General features: G+C 39.7%; 1 protein-coding gene across 2 annotated transcripts in view; it reads left to right on the forward strand.

The window, feature by feature from the left end:
• The first annotated feature begins 14,618 nt into the window (after positions 1–14,618).
• VPS41 (VPS41 subunit of HOPS complex) overlaps positions 14,619–15,866 on the forward strand; it is a 213,798-nt gene continuing 212,550 nt past the window's right edge. The window contains exon 1 of one of the 2 annotated variants that reach the window (XM_055293371.2): positions 14,619–14,774. The gene's annotated coding sequence lies outside the window, so the exon portion shown is untranslated. The remainder of the gene's footprint in view (positions 14,775–15,866) is intronic. The other variant, XM_063609643.1, reaches the window with a different exon arrangement.

Consider the following 15,866-nt stretch of genomic DNA (forward strand, 5'->3'; position numbering starts at 1 on the left):
GGAGCTATTATTTGTGTTATGATCTTGCTTTAAACATCAAGTAATTTAGCATCAAAATATTTTTAAATAATAGCATATTTTTAATTATGGGAAGAATTTCGCTCCTGTTTTTAAAAAGTAAACCTCCAATGTAAGAAAGCAATTTACTTTCTTGGTTAAATAAACAAAAATTCCTTGAATAAACTTCCTGCATTTGGGTACAGTCAATGTTGGATGAAACTTTTCCCAGTATTTTGCTATAAGTTCAAGTTGCTTAGTTGTCTAAGACAAAATGTGACAAACAGATCAACTAGATGTCAAGAGACGCATTCTAGGTTTGGATCTGCTTTTATTTAATACCAGCTTCTGGGTCTAGAAGTCCCCAAGTCTTCCAGTCTCCTGGGGCCACTCTTTCCTTTAGTATGTGAAATAAGATGGCACCAGTCTATCCGATATGCACAGCAGGAAGTTCAAGCCTTCTCCAAGATTTTAGGGCATTTCCAGAGGGACCTTACCAGTTCATGCACACTTCCCATTCTGGATTTGTGCTCCTTCTGGATTCTCAATCACTGTACTTATTGGTCAATACCTGGGCTGCTGTCCTCTCTCTGAACTTCCTTACCCCATACCCGACCCCACCTCTCTTCCCTCGTTTTCTCAAAGGACCACTAACCACTGTTCTGTGTAGCAGACATTTTATTGAAGGCTTAGGCTAACAGAAGTGAACTACATACAGAGAGGTTAGAATTGGCAACCACATAAAACTGAGAATTAGATATCACTGTGCTGAGATCCGAAGGTCATCTCTACTGCAGATCATTTTTTGTGGGTCCTTCCCTCCAAACTTCACTTGCTTCCATCTTCCTGGGTCCCCTCCCTCAGCCATGACACGTCTTTTCCATCCCTCCCTTTCTGCCTCCCACTTGCACTGTCAGCTTAGATTCTCCCAAAAACTCTTTTTATCCAGAGGAAAAAATTCCAGTTACTTTGAAAAGCAACATAATTAACTTCATTGGCCTTGATCTTAACTTTTCAGGCCATACCCTACTGACTTTTAGTGCCAAATAGGTTATTTGCCATACAAAAACAAAAATTTTACCCTAAGAGGAATTTGGACTTTCCACCAGCTCTGACAGCTTAAACTGAAAATAAAAAACAAAATAAATAAATAAGTAGGTTTACAGGAACATTTTTCTCATTCCCACTAGTGTTGTCATTAAGGAGTATATTTAACACAGATCATTCCAGAGAAAGGGCCAAAACTCCATTCTTCTGAAGGTTTTTTTTGTGTGAATACTATTTGGAGAAACGGAAATGTTACAAAACTGTGTATATCTTCACTTACCTATGTCACAAATCTGCACATCCTGTACATGTACCCTGGACCTTAAAACAAAATTTTAAAACCCCACCAATCTGTGTATTTTTTACAGCTCTGTGTTATGATGTCTATAATTCATTTAAAAATACTTTAGCACAGAAAGCATGATGTAAATAAATGTGTGTATTAATTTTAGTCTACAACTTCAGGGATGTTACTTATCCTAATTAGAAATTTATACTGAGAGAGAGATCAGCTAGCATTTAATCAGAAAGGCCACAGCTACCCAGGGGCTACATATGTTTATCTTCAATCAAAACTAGAAACTTTGCTAATTTACATATTGAGTATTGAAATGACTTTGTGTTTATGAAATTACTGACTTGATAATTAGCATAAAGAATGTTAGAAATGGTTAGATTAAACAAGTGGCACTAGAGATATGTGGATTGAGTAAATTACTTTAGATATATAGGCCACACTTGCATGCACCTGCAAGCCTTTGAGATGGCACCTGGGACATGACTCTAGTCCCAATTTTAAAGGCTAATGGTTGTCTGTTGCCAATTACTAGGTAAACTAAATTCTATTTTTGGACTGTTGCTATACTTGCTTCCAGTGAACCCTCCATTCAAGATGTTTGCAGATTGCACAAAAGAACCGAGAGCTAGGCCTTTCTGGAACTCACAGAATGAGTTGTGTGATGGTTTATGTGCCTGCTTGCTAAAAATGTTTGTCTAATAAATGTATGTATGTAACAGAATTTGTTCTTAGACCTTGATTTCTTTAAAAACATATCCAGGGCCGGGCGCGATGGCTCACGCCTGTAATCCCAGCACTTTGGGAGGCTGAGGCAGGCAGATCACAAGGACAGGAGTATGAGATCAGCCTGGCCAATATGGTGAAACCCCATCTCTACTACAAATACAAAAATTAGCCAGACGTGGTGCCAGGTGCCTCTAGTCCCAGCTACTCAGGAGGCTGAGGCAGGAGAATTGCTTGAACCTGAGAGGCGGAGGAGGCCACATTGAGCCAAGATCGCACCACTGCACTCCAGCCTGGGTGACTGAGTGAGACTCCGTCTCAAGAAAAAAAAAAAAAAATTCAGTTGGGCACAGTGGCTAATGCTCATAATCCTAGCACTTTGGGAAGCCGAGGAAGGAGGATTGCTTCAGGCCAGAAGTTCAAGACTAACCTGGTCAGCATAGCGAGACCCCATCTCTAAAAAAACAAATAAAAATAAAATAAAATAAAATAAAACAGATCATGGAGGAATAGCTAAAGCTCTGTAGGAGCTTTGATTTCAGTGAATACTCATATCTACCAAAAAACACCTAATACTTGCACATGACAAAAGTGATTCAGATGGGTTCCAAACTCTTGTAGCCAGAGCTCGACTGTGGTAGGGTCACCATCTGCTCCTGTAGTGCATTTTATAGGTTTAGGCATATAATGCATGCTTAATAAATGTAGAATGAATGAATAACCAGGGCATATCATATATCTAACTAGGTTACTGAGGAGATAAGAATGAAAAAGAAGATGTGTTGTCCTTGTTCATTTCATCATTTTGGTGTGTCATGTAGAAATTTGGATATGGACACAATAGAAGTAAAATCAGCCAGGCTATTTCAGGACAGGGCCTCGCAGAGGAGTACCTGAATTATACACTCTTATCAGCATGCAGGGGTGATCAGGCCCAAGAAACTATTTTGCAAAACTGAAGTGTTTGAAAATTGAGGTAGGCAACAAAACTGAGGTAGGTACCAGAACAATTTGTTGCTTTATAATGAGAAATAAAAATAACATGAGCCAAAATTCTAGCATCAGTGGGGCCAAAGAAGCTCTAAAAAAGACGTTAATAGAAGCTGGGCGCGGTGGCTCACGCCTATAATCCCAGCACTTTGGGAGGCTGAGGCAGGCGAATCACAAGGTCAGCTGTTGGAGACCAGCCTGGCCAACATGGTGAAACCCCGTCTCTCCTAAAAAGAGAAAACAATTAGCCGGGCGTAGTGGCGGGCGCCTGTAATCTCAGCTACTCGGCAGGCTGAGGCAAGAGAATAGCTTGAACCTGGGATGCGGAGGTTGCAGTGAGCCGAGATCACTCCACTGCACTCCAGCCTGGGCAACAGAACGAGATTCCGTCTCAAAAAAAAAAAAACAAGAACAAAAGACGTTAATGGACAGATAAGTCAAAGTAAGAGTTACCTGGTAAACATGGGTGTTAAGCAAATGAGCTATTAGTCAAATGTTTAACAAACATTATATGATTTTGTCTTATTTATCTCTACATTAGAGATGCAATATTGACAATAGAGCACAAAGTTGATGGCCAGGCCCCCTCTCTCCCCACCCTTTTTTGTTGTTGTTTCTTTTGGGGTTTTTTGTTTTTGTTTTCTGAGATGGGGTCTCACTCTGTCACCCAGGCGGGAGTGCAGTGGCGTGATCACAGCTCACTACAGTCTGGACCTCCTGGGCTCAAGCAATCTTCCACTTCAGCCTCCAGAGTAGCTGGGACTACAGGCATGCACCGCCATAACCAGCTAATTTTTTAAATTTTTTGTAGAGTTGAAGTCTCACTATGTTGCCCAGGCTGATCTTGAACTCCTGGGCTCAAGTGATCCTCCCCACTCAGCCTCCCAAAGTGCTGGGATTATAGGCGTGAGCCACCACACCTAGCTATACCTTAAATCTTGTTACCATTGAATTTTGTGAGCCTGGATCCATTGTCATTTTGCATTACTTTTAATACATACTCTAAGGATATACTAAACTTAGCACATATGTGGCACCCCCTAATCTTGGTACCAACAGTAGGTAAACATCACCATTGATTGTCAAAGGAGGGAAACACTCATTACAAGATCCTTCACAAACAGCCTGCTTTACTTTTTATAAGCTTTTGATAATCATGATGATCTGAATGATAAAGCTTGAAGAAATATCAGATGATAGTCTGCTCTAAGTGACCTTTCCTCCTTAGATATAAACATCTAAATTATTCCATCCACATTTTTTAGTGCTCATTATTATGAAAACATTACATTAAGCTTTATGGACTATTTGAAGGCAGAACCAAAATTGTAGCCCTACTCATGAGAAGTCTTAAATTTAGTTAGAAAAATTTGCTTCAGACACATAGCACAACTAGAGAAGAGTTACTCTGAGATAGTCAAGTTGGTAGATGGTCTACTTTTGAGCTTAAAAGCTTTATTCATCGAATGAGTGCTACAATAAATGCTACTTTGTCCCCGGAACTGAAATTACAAAAGGAAAATTACTGAAATAAGTTTATAGAAATCAGCATGGGAATATGGCAAGGAGATTTTGTGCAAAAAGGGAAGTGAATTCTATCTCGTTGGATATTTAGAATGGGTAAAAGAGATGAGGTGAACAATCTAGACTAGGGGTACAGCAAGAGGAAAGGTAGAGGATTAGAATGATCACAGTGAGTGAAGAGAATGAGAACATGTAATCAATTAGTGAGGCAGAAGCTAAGTGACTAAGGCACTCACCAAGAGAGAAGAGAAGTAACAGGTTGGGTCTGTACATTATGGATTCAATGAGGTCTCACAAAAATTTGGGAGGAAGGTATTAACATCCCCATTTCACTGAGTAGACTAAAGTGCACACACAAACTCCCCGCAGGTACAAATCCTAGAACAGAACTCTAGGAATCAAATACTATCGTTTCTCGAAAACAGTTAAGCAGACTGCTGTGTCCTTTTCAGGCCAAGGGACCCTGACATGACTTTAAGCAAGGGTCACACACTGGAAAGCCACCAGCTATGTCTTAATGACATAAGACCCACAATTTTTGTTTCTGTTATTTACTTTTGTAGTCGTTCACATCTAAATAACAGAACATTTCTCGTAAGAACACTGTGTGGCCACACGGGGTCGGCATTCCAGCAGGGGTGGCATCTGAGGATGAAAGCTGATCACCAATTGCTCCTTCCAGTGAGGCCAGCCCTCCTCAGTTCTCACTGTGACTGACTCCAGACACACCACTCACTTTTGTCCACTGCCTGACCCCTCTGGGTATTTGAGTTTGCAAGTACTGCATTCAGATAACTCTACTGAGTAAATAATTATGGAAGCAACAACAACAACAAAAGAGGTGACCTTACTACATGTTTCCCAAAAGGCTCTCTGTCCTCAGAAAGTCCCTTCCATCTCACACAATTCCCAACTCTGTGAGGAATCAGCCTTGGATGGAGAAGAAACACAGGCTCTTGGGCCAATGTGTTTTGCTTGCATAATTTATCTTGAAATACCTGTCACAGAAACTGAGCCTGGTCTGATAGGCTTCTGTAAATACAATGTAAATGAGCATGGGTAGACAAATTAGAGCTATATAAGTCCTAAATAGTCACATTTGTTATACTCACAGGCATGCCTATTTAGGGAGGCAGGAAGATGCCAATGCCAAGTCTTAAATACAAAACAAATGGGCCAGAATCACAGTTATGTCATGGAAACAGGAAAATCAGTGGTTAGAGGACTGGCATAGCTGTAATTCTACTGTTGTTTTAATGTCATTTTTAGTCTCTGAACAGAAGAGTTTTTGATTTTTATTTTGAGATGATACAAAATTGTTCCACTGATCTTAAAATTGACTTCAAAAGACATGAGATACTACATTTTAGTCCTAAAGCAGCTGGTACACAATGCAGAAATTGCCATATACGAGTTTTCTGAAACCTTTGAGTATATATTCTAGTCAAAAAGACATGTATTTTTGTAAGTAGAATCATTAATTTTCTCTTCACTAAAAAATGTATTTTAGCATCTAATTAAATCCAATGCTGTGCAAGGCACTTTACAAAGAGAATTGCCTGTACTGGCAGAGGTAACATCAACAACAAAAACACACACCTATAATCCCATCCCATGATCAAAGAATTATCACTTTTTTTAAGTACCACTGACATTTTTCATATGGACAGGTATTCATATCATTATAATCTGAGACACGAGTTTATGACTAACTCACACATGTTTGAGATAAATAAATTATAGAATAGATTTGTTTAATGAAAGGAAGTTAGCAGTTCTCTGCTTAGAGACTCCTGACTGTGAGGCACGTCCCGCCAGCCGTGCATGCCCTGACATTGTTCTTCGCTACTGCCCTGCTCCTTGCTGGTGTTTGCAAACTCTTAACTATCTTGTTTCCTCACCTAAAATGCAGTCCCACCGCTGATCTTCTCTACTGGGAGTATAAACTAAGTCTACACAATATTTAATCCTCAGCCATACCCAAGAGGGTTTTCCCTGAATTCATTCTGGTGTTGGGTGTTCACATGATAAAAATCCGTTTCCTACATGTCAAGCAAAATATAACAATTTTATTGTTATTTTAATTTTACATTTCTGTGAATACAAAATGTTACATTTTTCTTCCTATAGGTTTATATGGCAATTTCAAGTTCTCTTTTGTGAATTTTCCCCCTTTCCCTTGGAATGGTTTCCTACTAATTTGTGAGTGATCTTTTTAAAGATTAACACTTTCTGATAGATCTCTGGGATTTTTTAAAAAGAGTTTTGGATGCACAAAATTTTTATTTTTTATCAAATCTATCATATCTCTTTTTATGTGCATATATAATCAGAAAGTCCTTCTCCATACTAAGATTAATTAATTGCATTTACCTTTACAGTACTGCATTTAATTTTTTAATGTTAAAAATTTCATTTAACTCCACTTGTATTGTATTTTGTTGTACTAGATAAGAGATAAAGACCTTTGTTCTCCATTTTCCAGATAGTCAACATACTCAACATGGACTTTAATCTTATACCATATAAAAAAATTAACTCAACAGGAATGAAAGGCATAAACATAGAGCTAAAACAAGGAAACTATCAGATAAAAACATAGGAGAAAAGCTTCATGACATCAGATTTGGCAATGATTTCTTGGATATAATACCAGAAGCATAGACAAGCAAAGAAAATAGAATAGATAAATTGAACTGCATCAAAATTTAAAACTTATTCATGCATCAAAGGACACAATCAACAGAGTCAAAAGATAATTCATGGAATGGGAGAAAATATTTGCAAATCATCTATCCAATGAAGGATTAATATCCAGAACATACAAAGAACTACATCTCAACAACAAAAAATAACAGCCAATCAAATTTAAAAATAGACAGACAACTTGAATAGACAGTTCTCCAAGGAAGATATACAAATGGCTAATAACCACATGAAAAATGCCCAACATCATCATTAGGGAAATGCAAATCAAAACCACGAGGAGATACCACCACACGCCCATTAGAATGGCTACTGTCTTCACACACACACACACACACACACACACAAACCCAGAAGATAACAGGTGTTGGTGAGGATGTGGATAAATTGGAAACTTTGTGCACAGTTAGTGGGAGTGTAAAATTTTGCAGTGACAATGAAAAACGGCATGGCAGTTCCTCGCAAAATTTTAAATAGCATTACCAATTTCACTTCTGGGTGCATACCCAAAAGAATTGAGAGCAGGATCTCGCTGGGTGCAGTGGCTCACGCCTGTAATCCCAGTACTTTGGGAGGCCGAGATGCGTGGATAACCTGATGTCAAAAATTTGAGACCAGCCTGGCCAACATGGTGAAATCCTGTCTCTACTAAAAATACAAAAAATTACCCGGACATGGTGGCACACATCTGTAATCCTAGCTACTTGGTAGTCTGAGGCAGGAGAATTGCTTGAACCCAGGAGGCAGAGGTTGCAGTGAGTAGAGATCGTGCCACTGCACTCCAGCCTGGGTGACAGAGCAAGACTCAAAAAAAAAAAAAAAAAAGAGAATTGAAAGCAGGATCACAGGATCTGAAGAGATGTTTGTACACTGATGTTCACAGAAGCATTATTATTCATAGTAGCCAAAAGGTGGAAGCTACCCACGTGTCAACTGGCAAATGAATGAAGTGTGGTATATATACACAATGGGAAAGAAATTATGACACACAAAGCTAAAAAATTACGACACATTCTACAACATGGATGAACCATAAAGATGTTATGGTACACCAGGCAAAAAAAAAAAAAGAAAAAAATACTGTACAATTCCACTTACATGAGGTACCTAGAATAGTGTAATTCATAGAGACAAAAAATAGAGTGGTGTTTGCCAGGGGCGAGGGTGAGGGGATGGGGGAGTCATTGTCTAATGGGTACAGAGTTTCCATTTTGCAAGATAAAGAGTTCTGGAGATTGATTACACAATGTGAGTGTACTACCCAGAATTGTATTCTTTTTTTTTTTTTTTTTTTTTTGAGACGGAGTCTCGCTCTGTCGCCCAGGCTGGAGTGCAGTGGCGCAATCTCGGCTCACTGCAAGCTCCGCCTCCCGGGTTCACGCCATTCTCCTGCCTCAGCCTCTCCGAGTAGCTGGGACTACAGGCGCCCGCCACCACGCCCGGCTAACTTTTTGTATTTTTAGTAGAGACGGGGTTTCACCGTGGTCTCGATCTCCTGACCTCGTGATCCGCCCGCCTCGGCCTCCCAAAGTGCTGGGATTACAAGCGTGAGCCACCGCGCCCGGCCCAGAATTGTATTCTTAAAAGTGATTAAGATGGTCAATTTTACAGTTAAACAATTTTTAAAAAATTGGATATATGGAAGACAAATGAGGGTGGGTAGAATGAAAGGGCAGGAGAGATGTGCCTGATTCTTCTCAGCTTCTGCTCCTGCCGGGACACCAACTTTTCCCTGCGTACAGTGCAGTTACAGTGCTGTGGGTTTTTTTGGTTTGGTTTGGTTTGGTTTAGTTTAATTTCATGGATACTTCAGTGGGAAAATGAGGCAGAATGAATCAGTCACTGTTAGCTAACCATAATTTTAAGAACCACCCTCCCTTTAAAAAATATACATACAACATTTTACAAAAATACACACATCCAAAATTATGTTGGAAAACACAATGATACTGCTGCAGGAAGAGGAAAGGATGCACATTTATTTGAAGGCTAACAATATGCCAGGGCATTTTTGGTGCTATGCCTTTTCATCTGAGATCTTCTGATTCTAAACCTGGAGATCCATTTTAAAGTGCAAACAGCCATATATAGAGCAAGAGTCCAGGGACAGGACTGTGATTGAAGGCATTGTCCTAAGAATGCAGGCTTAGGTTAAACCCCTTTCTTCCAGGAGCTGTGTGTGTGTGTGTGTGTGTGTGTGTGTGTGTGTTGTAATTGCATCTGATTCACCTTACTGGCAAATAGGGGATCTTCTCCGTGGGGAGGGGAGCTTGCGGTTAAGTGATTCAAAGCTGTTCCAGTTTTACCAGATATCAAGGCAGCACATAACATTGAACCTTAATTTTAGTGCTTACACCACCGTGTGTGTGTGTGTGCACGCGCATGCACGTGTGCTGGGGTGAGGTAGGTGGAGGTATGTAGAGATGTGTGGCCACTGAATGTTTGGGAAAACAAAGGACACTGCAGGGTAGGCGGGACCCACAAAACCAAAGGACAAGCACTTTTCCCTTTGCTCTTTTGGAGCACTCCAGGGCTCCTTGAGTGTGGTCCACAGATCGGTGCTGGTCTGCAAAGTACTTATCACCCGGATGTAATACAAAAAGTACAGAAATCCAGAGTAAGCCTTTAGACACTTTTACAGCAATTTGACACAGATCTCATACCACACAATTCTAGGCCCATGTTTGAAACAAGCACGCCACCCTGGTTGTGGTTTCACACCAAGCAGTGTTCAGGCATGTTGCAAAAAACCAAATTGGAAGCATGAATGTTGGTCGAGAGGAGTCTTATTTCATTAATGGTTAATTCTGCTCCTGTGCTCCTATCCCCACTCCAATTAAGTATAAAATACACATTTCAAGATTTGATGCCAAACCATAAAGGCTAGAGACAAGCCCTGCCACCCAGCAGTAAATATGAAGGGAAAGATTTAATGTAAACGGCAGCGTATGGCAGTGCTGATGATTTCTCATAAACTACATGGACTAATTTAGAAAGAAAAAAAAAGTCAGAGAAGCCTTCAAGGAAGTAATAACCCAGAGGTAAAAAATATTGATTAGGGAAAAATATTATCTTAATCAAAATATGTCTTTTAGCTGGAAGTTGTTTGGGCTTCAGAAAGAGAACAAAATATGTTTCTAAGATGCACATTTTTCCTGTGGTTTTTGTTGAATAATGAGCAACGCCATCACTGTTACTGAAGTCTTTGCCGTGTAAATCAAAAGGAAGGCTTTAATAATTCTATAGGAAAACTTATTTATTAGTGTGATCAACAGTAAGCAATATTAACTATTTTTAAAAATCTCAATATATACCCATGAATTTGGGTATTTCTTAATGTTAGATCCTGAAAAATTTTACAGGGCTTGCCATATACTATATTTTCTTCTAATGAGAGCTTGTTATGTCTGATCTCTTTTTATCTGTCTTTAGAAGCAAATAATTCAAAATAACTTGTTTCTGCTAGCATTTGTTTGGAGCTCAAACAACTTCTTTTTAAACTCCTTTCAAGTTTGAAGCTTGACCTTTTAAACATGAAAATCAAACAATATTTGAATAGGCTACATGTTGTTTTATTTTTAGGAATTTTCTCAATTGAAACTGAATCTGAATCAAAGTAGATAAGAGTTACTTTCAAATACTAACACCTCCCCAGCTTTTCCCTGATCTTATAATGTATGACTGTGCTTAAAATTTTATATACCCCAAAGTGTCATTATTATTTTCGTTTGCCATTTTGACACCGAGAAGTTTATTCTTAGGAGAAACTGTCGGTGGGAATACAGGATTCCATTCTGCATCTTATACATGGAGCAGCTGAAACTAAATGCTAAGAGACGCTCCAGAGTAACGGGGGGAAGCAAAATTAGAACATATTTCCTGACTATTCAGTCTGTGTCCACGTACACAAAGTGAGAAGTTGATAAATTGCCCAATAAATTTAGTCATTATAGCCCAGAAAATTTAGGTGTAATTGATGATCAATGACCCAAATCATTCAGGGACCCAAGTCCCTAGGAACTTCAAATCCCCATTTCATGTATAAATACTGGCTCTCCCTAAGGCCCCCTTCCCTGACCTAGACATTTCCTCACGTTGCTTTTGAACACATTTGCAAAACCTTTGTGTGTGAGAACTATAGTCTTTACTTTTGCATTGAAAGTACAAGGAAAACTGACGATTATTTGAATCCAGTCGTTTTTCCCCTCATCAAAATATGCAGTGAGCGCCCCCTGTTGGCTGCCTGGCAGCAGGCAATACACAAACACTCAGCCTTGTTAGTACACAAAGAAGGAAGTAAACCAAAAGAGCCAATGGTAATTTGGACTCCCGTATCTAAGGGGGGTAGAGGTGGGGAAGGAAAGAGAGGAAATCAATATTTGCTTAATGGAAAAGGACAACATTGATAGGGAAGGAAGTTTTATTCCCAAGCTTTTAATAGGGTATTATAAGCACTGGGGAGGAGAAAATTCTCTTTCTTTTCTCTTTCTTTCTTTTTTTTTTTTAAGCTTAAAGCTGTATTTTTTTTTTTTTTCAGTGTTAGATGAGTAAGAGTTCCTGAAATTATAGTGGGCAGAAAAACCAAACAAATACATTTGCTTTTGCTAAGGGCACACTTGATTTTTTAGGTTGTGCCTTTCCTCTATTCTACTTAAGTCAAGCACTAAGAAATCTACTGCAAATTCTGGACTTTCCACCATGTTTTCAGGTAGGTGATCTGGGCATTGAAGGGAGGAAAAATGGCTAGGAGAATAATACATAAACACGCACACACATATATTTTCATTCTGATATCCTAAGGATTGAGTCAATAAACATAGATGTCTTTTACATTTACCTTAAGTGTCTTAAATTCTAACCCCTTCTAGTTTACCCGTTAAAATCTAGCTTTACTAATCTACAGGGGAGCATAGATTTTATTTAAAAATCCTGTTTAAAAAGTATGATAGTGGGTTTAAAAGTATAATGGATATTTTTTCAATCCTGACAATAGAGGAATAAGATGAATTTCTCTCCAAGAAATCTCTTCTCTGACAGGGCGCGGTGGCTCATGCCTGTAATCCCAGCACTTTGGGAGGCCGAGGTGGGTGAATCACTTAAGGCCAGGAGTTTGAGACCAGCCTGGCCATCATGGCGAAACCCCATGTCCACTAAAACTACAAAAATTAGCCAGGTGAGGTGGCATATGCCTGTAATTTCAGCTGCTTGGGAGGCTGAGGCACAAGAATCCCAGCTAACTGGGAGGCTGAGGCATGAGAATCACTTGAACCCAGGAGGCAGAGGTTGCAGTAAGCCGAGATCACACCACTGCAGTCCAGCCAGAGCAATAAGAGCAAGACTCTGCCTCAAAAAAAAAAAAATCTGCTTTTAGAAAATTTAAATATTCATGGTTTTATTCTCAATTATATCTCTCCCCAATTATAAATTTTAAGTATACGATTAGTGCATGGCATGGCCAGCACACTAGACTAAGAATCAAAGGATTGGGGTTCTAATCCTGGCTCTGCTGCATTTCATCCCTATAACTGTGTGGCCTTGTAACTTCCCTGAATTTTAGTTTTCTCATCTGAGAAATGAAAGTCATTAACTTGATCACTAATTCAAGATACATGGGGATGCTAATTATGTAGCAATGCACTGCCAGATGCTTAACTCTGGAGGCTGTGTTTGGAGAGGGACTCATAAAACTAACAATAAGCTAGATCCTAATTGCTGTACATTTCAGTGACTTGACTCAGGAACAGAGGGGCGCTTGATTCTGGTGTCAAACAGATTGGGCCTCAGTCTCATCTCTGCTCTTTTCCATCTGTGTAACCTTGGAACACTAATTGTTTCTAAAACTGGGTTTCCTTATATGGAAACATTGAGTTGTTTCTCCCAAGTCCTGTGAATGAAAAATGGCAGAAGCAAGACAGGACTACAACCGTGCCCTTAAGGACCACTCCTCTAGAAGGGAAATGAACATAAATAAAAAGTTACAGCACTGAGCAACTTGGTTCCTGAATTTTTTTATTGTGCTTCTTGAAGGGACCTCAATGACATGCCAAAGAATTTAGACTTTATCTTGTGGATGAAGGGGAGTTAGTAGAATATTTTAAGTAGGAATGGGGTAGGATCATGACTAACTCAACAGGATGTTAAGAGAATTTGAGAAGCAACCATATGTGAATGTGATACATTTGTAGAAATTTTCATGGTTATATTTATCATCGGTGATCATGCAGGGAAAAGACCCAAACACTGTATCTCTCACTCTGATGTTGGACATTTGTGTTCTAATATAATATCCTATGGGAATAAAGTAAGACTACTCCTCTATAGGAAATTAGAACTTGGAAACTGAGCCTTAATTAATGGTTTCAGGTCAGCCTTTCCTGTTTTCACTCGTCTCTTCCTTTAACCTGGATTCCAAGAAAGCTTGACAACTGTCTACATTGATGTGGAAAAATGGCCTCTGCCAAGATAGGCAGCCAGGGCTGGACAGCCAGTCCTTCCCATCTAAATATTCTCTCTTCAGTGCCAACCTCGGAACATATTAAGGTGATAAAGTTGCTGCCAGATATGTGAAGAGAATAAGGTTAATTTTGTTGTCTTAAAGGAGAGAGCCATCCGGTGTTGCTATAAAGCAAATATAAATCAATAAGGCACTCAAATAAGCTCAATATCTAGTCCTTGACAATCAACAGGAATATGTTCCACTTAATATGACATCTCACCAGTTAATTTATTGCCAAAATGTGAGAGGGTTATGTGAAACTTTGGTTATAAATTCTAGTGCATGTAGTTCCTGATATCTAAATTTTCTGCTTTAGAGTTCATTCTGGGGCTGGGGGCGTGGAAGGATAGAGCATGCTTATTATGAAAGGTCAGCATGCGGTGATTACAGCTTTTCTAAATCTGGGTCATGGGTTTATAAAAGGCTTATGATCCATCAAAAGACCTCTCTGAGTCCACAGAATGAAAAGAATGTAGAAAAACTGTTGTTCAGGGAAATGCTTTGCTTGTTATTAAGATGTGGTCATTTCAATTATTAACTTATTCTGTAATGCAATCACCCAACTAGAATTCTCTACTTCAAAGTGTATGTCTTTGGAATGTTACATAATCTTTTCAAAATAGTATGTCTTCCTTTCTGAAAAATTCATTTCTCCAATGAATTAGGAAGCTGAGTCACTTCCCTAATCAGGACAGGCCCCTCCTCCAGGAGTGCTGTTCGGCTCCATTTTAACTACCCTGGCAGGTGGCGGCCTGGTTTTTAATTCCTTGAAATCTACAAATATACCCTTCACTTTGGAAGAGGCTCTTAGCTCAAAATGCATTTCTTTAGAAAGATTCACTGAGAAGAAGTAGGGAAAAAAAGATCACAAAGCCATGTACTTAAACAGTCTCTTTCAAGCACCACTTAGTGGCGTGGAACTGAACTGAAGAGATTAGGATTTGACGTCTGACGTAGTCACTCTGTAGCTCCATAATCAAGGGCTGTCCAAGGGTGAGTATGGGGCCTCGGGTCTCTGGGTTAATGTCAATTATTGAAGGAGTTTGGGGAGAAAGGGAGGAAATAGGAAGGGAAGCCTATTTCTATTAAGAGGAGAGGATTGATACCAGCACTGGAGTGGAAACTGTAATGAAGGAAGTGGCTATCTGGTTGGCAAGGCCATGATTGAAGGGGTCAGATCCCGTGGAGAGCACCTGCAGCAGATGGGACCCGTGCCACACTTCTGTTGGATTTTGTCAATGGGGGTGGGGGGAGGTTTAAGGGAGCGCTCTTTCAGAGGCTCTTACGTACGTCATTCACTCTAGGGGTTTGTTTTGTTTTGTTTTTGAAACAAGGTCTTGCTCTGTCACTCAGGCTGGAGTGCAGTGGCACCATCACAGCTCATTGCAGCCTTGAATTCCTGGGCTCAAGCAGTCCTCCCACCTCAGTCTTCCCAGTAGCTAGGACTGCAGGTGTGAGCCACTGCACCTGGCTTTTATCTGTAATTAATGCCAAATTTTACCCTTCAGAAAACAGTATAGGAAAACTCCTTCACTGAACTCTGTAGGTTGCATGTTTATGGCTAAACCAGAATGAAAATTATGATAATGCAGGGTAATAGTTATTAAACAAAAAATAAAAATTTTCCAGTGATAGAAGGGGCCTTGAGAGGCCACCTAGGCCAACCCTATTCCATCAGCCCTTTGAACCTGACAGCACTTACCATATATAATGGGATGAGCTACATGCATTTCTGCACCCCCTGACACATGGTGAGAGGCCCATGAGGACAGGCAATCTTGGGCTTTCTCCTTTATATTATCGGTGCTTAGCATTGGGCTTAAGTAATACTGGTCTGACATTTGTTGAGAAGCCATGAAACAAAAATGTATAAAATAGTGTAGTACTAATGGACTGAATCCCTATTTAGAAAAATGTATAATAATCAAGTGAAGGTGGTGGTGGTGGTCATGGTGTGTGTTGGGGGTGGGAGTGGGGTTAGAAGTCAGGTAGGGTTTTTTTACGACTGCCTAGAGTGATTTCTGGCTGGTAATAATTTGTTTCATCTAAGTCTGTATGCAGTGGACTTTAATGTCTCCCTGTGCA

Source organism: Symphalangus syndactylus, chromosome 9, assembly GCF_028878055.3.
Source record: "Symphalangus syndactylus isolate Jambi chromosome 9, NHGRI_mSymSyn1-v2.1_pri, whole genome shotgun sequence".
Lineage (NCBI taxonomy): Eukaryota > Metazoa > Chordata > Mammalia > Primates > Hylobatidae > Symphalangus > Symphalangus syndactylus.